The 8,759-nt window shown below is 48.4% G+C and overlaps 1 protein-coding gene across 1 annotated transcript in view; it reads right to left on the reverse strand.

The window, feature by feature from the left end:
* RNF4 (ring finger protein 4) overlaps nucleotides 1–8,759 on the reverse strand; it is a 34,435-nt gene that overhangs the window by 25,152 nt on the left and 524 nt on the right. The gene's annotated exons all lie outside the window — the stretch shown is intronic.

The following is an 8,759-nucleotide window of genomic DNA, read 5'->3' on the forward strand; positions in this document are numbered from 1 at the left end:
AGGACACCCAAGGGTTTCAGAGATCTGTGTTTAGAGATCTTGTCCCGTGTGCTCTGAGGGCCGATGGGAGGCGGAACAAGTCGGAATGCAGACCAAGAGGAAGTCGGGTGACCAAGAGAACCCCAGGCAAGCAGAAAGCTGTGTGGCTCGGAGGGGGCAATGGCAGAGCGCTTGCGGCGGGGAGGGGCTAAGAGGCCACTGCAGACTGAACGGTCCACTCAATCATTCTGTCCTGTGAGACATGGGGTTTTTCCCATGAAGTCATCACAGACACTACAGAGAATGACCCCCACTCTAGCAGGAGTGACATGTCATCACGTATGTGGTGCATGTCTTCAGACACAATGGCTAAAAACTGCTGGGCAGGCAGGAAGCAGGAAGTGTGGGCCTGGAGCTGGTTCTCCCACAGCCAAAAACGGAAGAGTCAGCAGAAAAGGGGTGGCAGGGGTGCTCCAGAGACAGAGGAAAGTGACTAGTCTGCAGGGGGCCCAAGGGAAATCTAGGAGGAGCAGCTCTGTCCAGCCCGGGCGCGCGAAACCCTCCCTCACACCATGCAGGGCAGCCAAGGCTGACACAATTACCCACAGACACCTGAGACCTGACTTTCCACACGGTTCCACAATCGCCAAGCAATCTCAATTCTTAGGCGGCTCCCTGCGCTTTTCTTTCTCTTTCAGCATGCAAGCACGAGCAGGGGGAGGGGCAGAGGGAGAAGCAGACTCCCCGCTGAGCAGGGAGCCTGATGGAGGCTTGATCCCAGCACCCTGAGATCATGACCTGAGCCGAAGGCAGACACCCAACCGACTGAGCCACCCAGGCACCCCTCTTTGTGCATTTTTCTATGGAAAGATGATGTGCAGACACATCAGGTCACTCATTACGTGTGCCAATTACAAGGCAGTTCTCACTATAAACTCATAAATAGCCACCATGAGACACATGTGCAGTCTCCTGTGAGTATGAATGAGCTAGCCAAGGCAACCTCTCTATGCCAGCGTGGTTAAAGCAGATAGAAGCATAAATCCTACAAAATTTCACCAGGGAGGGGCACCTGGGTGGCTCAGTCGCTAAGCGTCTGCCTTCGGCTCAGGTCATGACCTCAGGGTCCTGGGATGGAGCCCCACATCGGGCTCCCTGCTCAGTGGGGAGCCTGCTTCTCCCTCTCCCACTCCCCCTTGCTTGTGTTCCTCTCTCGCTGTGTCTCTGTCAAATAAATAAATAAAATCTTAAAAAAAAAATTTCATCAGGGAAATGCCAATTTATCAGGTACTGGCTAGTACCAATTGTCTACCCCACATCTCCCCTTTTAAAACCCTAAACACAATCATTGCCATGTTATTTTAAGTACTTCCCTAAATGGTATTTCAAAAGTAGAATTACAGAACATGTGTTAAAAAGCAAGAATATATTAAAGACTGTTGTTGTGTATTGCCCAACTACCTTTTTTTTTTAAAAAAAAAGACTATTTGAGAGAGAGACTATTTATTTGAGAGACAGGGGGAGGGGGCAGAGGGAGAGATAGAAGCCAACTCCCTGCTCAGTAGGGAGCCCACTGCCACCAGACTAGGCTGCTTCATCCCAGGACCCTGAGATCATGACCTGAGCCAAACGCAGATGCTTAACCGACTGAGCCACCCAGGAGCCCCCGCCCAACTACTTTTGTAAAGAATGTCAAAAATACCGGAGGCTGTTGGCAATGTATCAGTGCCCAGTACAGCCTGCCCTCCCGGGGAAGTGAGCATGAGCACTAAAGTTGCCAGTAAACTTTCACTTCAAAGCTTTTTTTTTTTTTTTTTAAAGTGAGCTCTACTCCCAGTGTGGGGCTTGAACTCATGACCCTGAGATCAAGAGTCACATTTTCTACTAACTAGAACTAAGCCAGCCAGACACCCTTCCCAAGCTTTTTATTTTTAAGATTTATTTATTTTAGAGAGAGAGCAAGAGAGAGTACGCATGATGAGAGGGCAGAGGGAGAAGGAGAGAGGGAATCTTAAGCAGATTCCCCACTGAGCACGGAGCCCAACACCAGGCTCCATCTCACCACCCCGAAATCATGATCTGAGCAGAAATCTAGAGTCAGACACTTAACCGACTGAGCCACCCAGATGCACACCCCCCCCCCCCCAGCTGGGAGACCCTTTATTTAATTTTTTTTTTTTTAAAGATTTTATTTATTTGACAGACAGAATAGCGAGAGCAGGAACACAAGCAGGGGGACTGGGAGAGGGAGAAGGAGGCTTCCTGCCGAGCAGGGAGCCCGATGTGGGACTCGATCCCAGGACCCTGGGATCATGACCTGAGCCGAAGGCAGACGCTTAACGACTGAGCCACCCAGGCGCCCGAGACACTTTAAAAAGACAGGGTTTAGTCAATTACTCAGAAATGCTCTGCAGTGGACACAGCCCCAGAAACATCTGTAAGGAATTCGCCTATAGCAGGATCCTCAGTCTCTCCCATCCACGCTCTGGGATCTCTGGGATACACCTATGACTCAAACAAAGCCAAAGCAGATCCTGGCTCCTTCTCTTCTCAAAGAAGCCATTCTTATGAATTTCTCTATAGTTTCATGTGCAGGATTATGAGGAACTCCCTCCAAACATTAGGTTGACCCTTTTGTCGATGAAACCCCTGGGAGTGGGGACACCTTATTTCTCTAACAGCCATGTCTGATGCAGTTATATCACTAACTGATTTGGAGGATCTTATCTCAAGATAAAAAGCTCTTGCACAGCAAAGGAAACAGTCAAGAAAACGAAAAGACAACCAACGGAATGGAAGAAGATATTTGCGGGCACCTGGATGGCTCAGATGGTTAAGCGTCTGCCTTCAGCTCAGGTCATGATCCCAGGGTCCTGGGATCGAGTCCCACACCAGGCTCCCTGCTAGGTGGGGAGCCTGCTTCTCCCTCTGCCTCTGCCTCTCTCTCTGACTCTCATGAATAAATAAATAAAACATAAAAAAAAAAAAGAAGATATTTGCAAATGACTTATCAGATAGAGGGCTAGTATCCAAAATCTATAAAGAACTTAACAAACTCAACACCCAAAGAACAAACAATCCAATTAAGAAACGAATGCACAGAAGACACGAACAGACATTTCTCCAAAGACAACAAACAAATGGCCAACAGACACATGAAAAAATGCTCAACAGAACTCGGCATCAGGGAAATACAAATCAAAACCACAATGAGATACCACCTCATACCAGTGAGAATGGCTAAAATTAACAAGTCCGGAAACGACAGACGTTGGTGAGGATGTGGAGAAAGAGGAACCCTCTCACACTGTTGGTGGGAATGCAAGCTGGTGCAGCCACTCTGGAAAACAGTATGGAGGTTCCTCAAAAAGTTGAAGATAGAGCTACCCTACGACCCAGCAATTGCACTACTGGGTATTTACCCCAAAGATCTGAATGGGGCACCTGCACCCCAATGTGTATAGCAGCAAAGTTCACAACAGCCCAACTATGGAAAGAGCCCAGATGTTCATCGACAGATGAATGGATAAAGAAGATGTGGTGTATATATACACAATGAAATATCACTCAGCCATCAAAAAAAATGAAATCTTTTTGCAATGACGTGGATGAAACTAGAGAATATTATGCTAAGTGAAATAAGTCAATCAGAGCAAGACAATTATCATATGATCTCGCAAATATGTAGAAATTTGAAACAAAACTGAGGATCACAGGGGAAAAGAGTAAAAAATAAAACGAGATGAAACCAGAGAGGGAGACAAACCATAAGAGACTTTTTTTTTTAAAAGATTTTATTTATTTATTAGAGAAAGAATGAGAGAGAGAGCTTAAGAGGGGGGAGGGTCAGAGGGAGAAGCAAGGTGACTTGCTTGGTGACTCCTCACCAAGCTGGGAGCCCGATGTGGGGCTCGATCCCGGGACTCCAGGATCATGACCTGAGCCGAAGGCAGTGGCTTAACCAACTGAGCCACCCAGGTGTCCAAACCATAAGAGACTCTTAATCATAGGAAACAAACTGAGGGTTACCAGAGGGGAGAGGAGTGGGGGGATGGGATAACTAGGTGACAGACATTAAGGAGGGCATGTGATGTAATGAGCACTGAGTGTTATATAAGACTAATGAATCACTGACCTCTACCTCTAAAGCCAATTAAAACATTATATGTTAATCAACTGAATTTAAATTAAAAAAAATAAACATATGGATGGGGGGGTGGGGAGAAAGAAACAACTGGGAAGATATCAAAAGATACTAAATCCAACCAACTCCTTTGTAGAAGGGGACAGCCTGGAAGTGAAACTGAGTGGCTCTCTCCACCTCTCTGACCGCTAACCTAATTTTCTTTCAGCCCTGGTGGCCTGGTGATACAAACAAGGCAATTTCTGGAGGCCAGGAGCAAGGGTGTATCACAAAGGAAACCTAAGGATCTATCCTTCCAGAGGTTGAAAAGATACCAGAGGCCAATGGAGCATATCAACCTCAGGTGTGGAGGCCATCAACAACTTTCCACTCTTCCCTGGGACCAAGGTCACTTTACCCATGACACTCAGAGGGGGCAGGCATGCTGGGTCTGTGTGGATGGTGCCTGAACACAAAGCCTGCCAGAAAAAGCCAGCTAGGAGGCTTAGATGCTTGTACTGAATCATGAACCTTGTAAGGGGTGTGTGTGGAATCAATCTAGAACTACTAAAAATAACCAAGGCACAGCCCCCGAAGGTGGTGGGGGGAGGTGGTCAGAAGCTTACAAATATGATTCTATGGCCTATACTACTACAGCAGGGAGCAGCTGAGCAGTGCCCCACTGTGGGAGCGCCCTCATTTGCATAGCCGATGGCAGCTGGGGTGCTTCATAAAGTACAGCAAGCTCCCGACTATGAAGGTAATGCTCTAATAGAGATGGAAAAGGGGCCGGGGGAAGTTAAAAGGCTTCACACGGTAGCTTAAGAACAATTACCAGGCTCCAAAAGGTCCAAGAAGATTGCAGAGATGTTCCCAAACGATCACATCCATCTCCTTCACAGAGTAACCTCCCTTCCCTAACCCAATGCTACCCTTTCTGGCCTCATCTGAAGTTACAGAAATGTGTATTCCTAAAATATACCACACAATACAAAACACCACAGGACTTACGGGAAAACAATGAAATTAGGCGAACGGCGCTAAAAACCTTTGTCAGTGTCACACGCACACAAGTCAAGAATCTAAGAGAACGGAAGCACACCTCTGCGCATGTTAAATGGTCAGGAGATGCACAAATACTTTACAAGAGTTGCAGCTTGTGCGTTACTGGGAATCAGGGAGAATTCTTTTAAACAAAAGATGTGTATGGGTGTGGCTCATAATACACACAGTCACTGAGAAAGCTGGTAGATGTATGAGGTGTGTACTGTCTACAGTCAATGTGACTTGATTCAGCTCAGTTCTATTTTGTTTTCATCTAGTATTTCCCATAGATGAAATTATGCACAGCAAACTCAAAATCCCTGTTCAAACTGTTCCTAGTCTATCAATCCCATTGGAACAAATCATGCTTCCAAACAAGTGTTTAAAGCAGAACTGACTGTACTTTACTCTGGTACCCTGGCCTTCAGTCACCTGCTGCAGGCTCTTCCTAATAGCAGGGCCATAATCTGATCCACACTGTCCCCTTGCCTTCAAGGGTCCCATACCCCCTCCCACTTTGGGAAACTCCTATTCATCCTTCAAGACCTACCTCCCTTTCTCCTGCTCCTCCTGGTCCTAATCTAACCGTTTCTTCTCCTGTACTCAACATGGTCAACCTGACTTCAAGTCCAATACTTACCGCAGTGTCCCCTTCTCTTAGCACAAACAGGCTGACTACATAAATCATGACTTTCTTCCACTGAAATTAAACTATCAAGGCGCACCTGGGTGGTTCAGTCAGTGAAGCGTCTGCTTTTGTCTCAGGTCATGATCCCAGGGTCCTGGGATGGAGCCCCATGTTGGGCTCCCTGCTCGGCAGGGAGTCTGCTTCTCCCTCTGCCGCCCCCCCCATGCTCTCTCTCTAATAAAGAAAATCTTTAAAAAATTAATAAAATCTTAAAAAAAGAAATTAAACCATCAAACTCATTAGATGCTTGACAGAGATGGCAGAGTATTTTTGAGGTGAAAAAAAGGATGAAAAGGGGATATGGAACCTTAACATTGCAAGTAAAAATATAGTCACCATCAGGAAACAAAGGAAGATTTAAAAACAGACCATCACCATAGGAGAAAAGGAAAGAACATCTCATCTCCACAGACATAATGGCTAGAAGAGATCTCGGTGTTGTGAGTTTGAGCCCCATGTTGGGTGTAGATATTACTCCAGGAAAGCCTTAGGGTCATAATTTCATTTTACACAAGAAAGCTACTGATAATACTTATTTTGAAACATTTTCAGGCCTTTCCTACACTGCACGGTGTTGGCATGAATAATAAACTTGACAACCCTTATTTATACCTGGGGAAAAAAACCCTTCCAAAGGTAATTCTGTAGCAGCACTCTCCAATCCAACCTCAGGGCCTTTCTCACACTTGAACTCTGACCTTGGGATGCAGTACTGCCTGAGCTGTGGGCCTTCCTCCTCAGAGGGAAACCTTAAAATGCCTTGCTCTACAACCCCCAAAGCCCTGCTGAGAAACAAGCTAGTTAGGAAAGGTAAGTTACAAGAGCATATATGTGAATGACACCTCAATAAATAAGAGTCAGCCCTGTCAGATCTACAGAAGCCACCTAATCCAAGGTCAGAGAAAGATGTAGGTAAATAATTTCAAAATATGACACTGATAACTTACACACAAAGAACACACAAAGCCATGTTTATACAGCATAAAACCAATTACCTTCTGCATGCATTTGCATTCAGTAGCACCTCAAATCTTTTCCAGAAACTGGTGGGGGTATAAACTACTGGACATGAACTTTTCAACAGCCTTTTAAGTAAAAAGCCAATGGAGAACGGCCACGACCAGCAATCACTGTCCTGAGTTTGGTCCCCAGTCCCCACCGTGGTCCAAGTCACACTTCTCTCTTCCTGACTGGTCCAGAGGCCACTTGTCTCGCGCATCTTTCTAAGCCATCCTCACAGTACCGTGATTTTTCTAAAATGCAAATCTAACCATGTTACTTCCTTGCTTAGAACTTCATTTGTGGTTTTTCCCACGTGGTCTTAACGTAAATTCTGAATTCATTAACTTGGGGCACACCAAAGACCTTTTTCCATCCGGTTCCTGCTTACCTCTCCAGTCCCGTCTCTCCCACAGTATGTATTTCAACCCCAAGGAATTTCTCTCATTCCCTCCACCCTCGCTCCTCAGTTAAACGAGGAGTTGTACCATGCCTGTTCTGCTCACGGCTCTACCCCAAGCAGAAAGCTTGGCACACAGAAGACCTCAAAAATGTACTTAGAATTTTTAAAGTATGCATTCTCAAAGGGGATGAAAAAACATCTCATTCTTTTTATGTACAAAGCATAGATACACATACGGTACAAAAGAAGACCTACGGTATGTAAGAAGCAGTAACATTTCATGGAGAGGGCAATTAAGAAAACTCAAAGAGGTGGGGGAGTTCATCTTAAAAAAAAAAGATTGATAAGCACTGTGTTAACGTAAGATTTTTAAACCTGAGTGAGAAGCTCAAGCTCAGGCAATACAAAAACCAGCAACACCACGTCTTTCTACTTGAATGTTCCCATTTCACCGGCAGCTCAGACAAAACTGAACCCAGTATGTCTCCCCACCCGTTAAAAAAAAAACAACACACCACCAGTCACACAAAGCGATTCCCTTCAACGTCTCTGTCCTTCATCACCAGGGGTCCCCAAACTCCTTGTCACTGAACCTAAAGGCCTAGTCCTGCAGCCACAGGAAAAGCGAGGTTCCAGGCTAGCTCTGCCGTCAACCAGTTAGATGGCTTCATGACCTTGGGCACACCGCCTCAGTCTCCCCAACCACTCAGGCAGCCTCGGCTGAGTGCAGGACTGCGGAGCTCAGACCCTAGGTCTGGCTCCGAGACCCTGACGCAGAAGCAGAACGAAGGTATGACTGTGAACGTCGATGGGCACGGACAAGAATAAGACAAAAGCCAAAACCTCACAAAAACGGCTACCGCGGCAAGTCCAGGTTCTGAAACTTTCCCCTTCTCCCTGGACCGGTCAAAGGGTGGACAGCGGTGTTCGCGGAGCACTCCGTTTCGGGTCTCTAGCCTCCCCCGGAGACCCCGCGCACTCTTCAGACTCTGCAGGCGCCCGAGGGGCGGGGCCGGCCGCAGGCCTCAGCGCTCCAGCGCCCCCCGCAACGACCGGAAACTGAGGACTCACTAAGCTCAGCCCCGGGCGGGCGCTCCCCCGGCCAGCCCCCGCCGCCCCGAGTGCCGTCAGCCCAGGAGGCTCCGCCACGAGGCCCGGGCGGACTCGCAGACCAGCGAGGCTGGGCGGCGGCGCGAGCACACAAAGGAGGCGGCGTCAGAGGGGAACAAAAACCTGGCCGGGGCCTCCCCCGAACGGCCCGCACAGGCCCGCGCCCCAGGCCGCCCTGCCCGACTCCCGGAGTGACCTTGGGCGCGTCCATCCCCCTCCCCAGCCCCGGCTTCGCTGCCTTCGCTACAACCGAGCGCCGCGGCCGCAGCCCGCCGGGGCAGCCCAGGCCCTTGGCGAGGCGCTCGCAAGCCCGTTCCCCGCGCCAAGCCGGGCGCGGACGGCCACGCGGACCACGGGGCGTGGCGGGCGAGCGGGCCCGCGGGCCCGAGGGAGGCCCGGCCGGGCGTCCGGCC

The sequence above is a fragment of the Neomonachus schauinslandi genome, chromosome 2, assembly GCF_002201575.2.
Source record: "Neomonachus schauinslandi chromosome 2, ASM220157v2, whole genome shotgun sequence".
In the NCBI taxonomy this organism is placed as follows: Eukaryota; Metazoa; Chordata; class Mammalia; order Carnivora; family Phocidae; genus Neomonachus; species Neomonachus schauinslandi.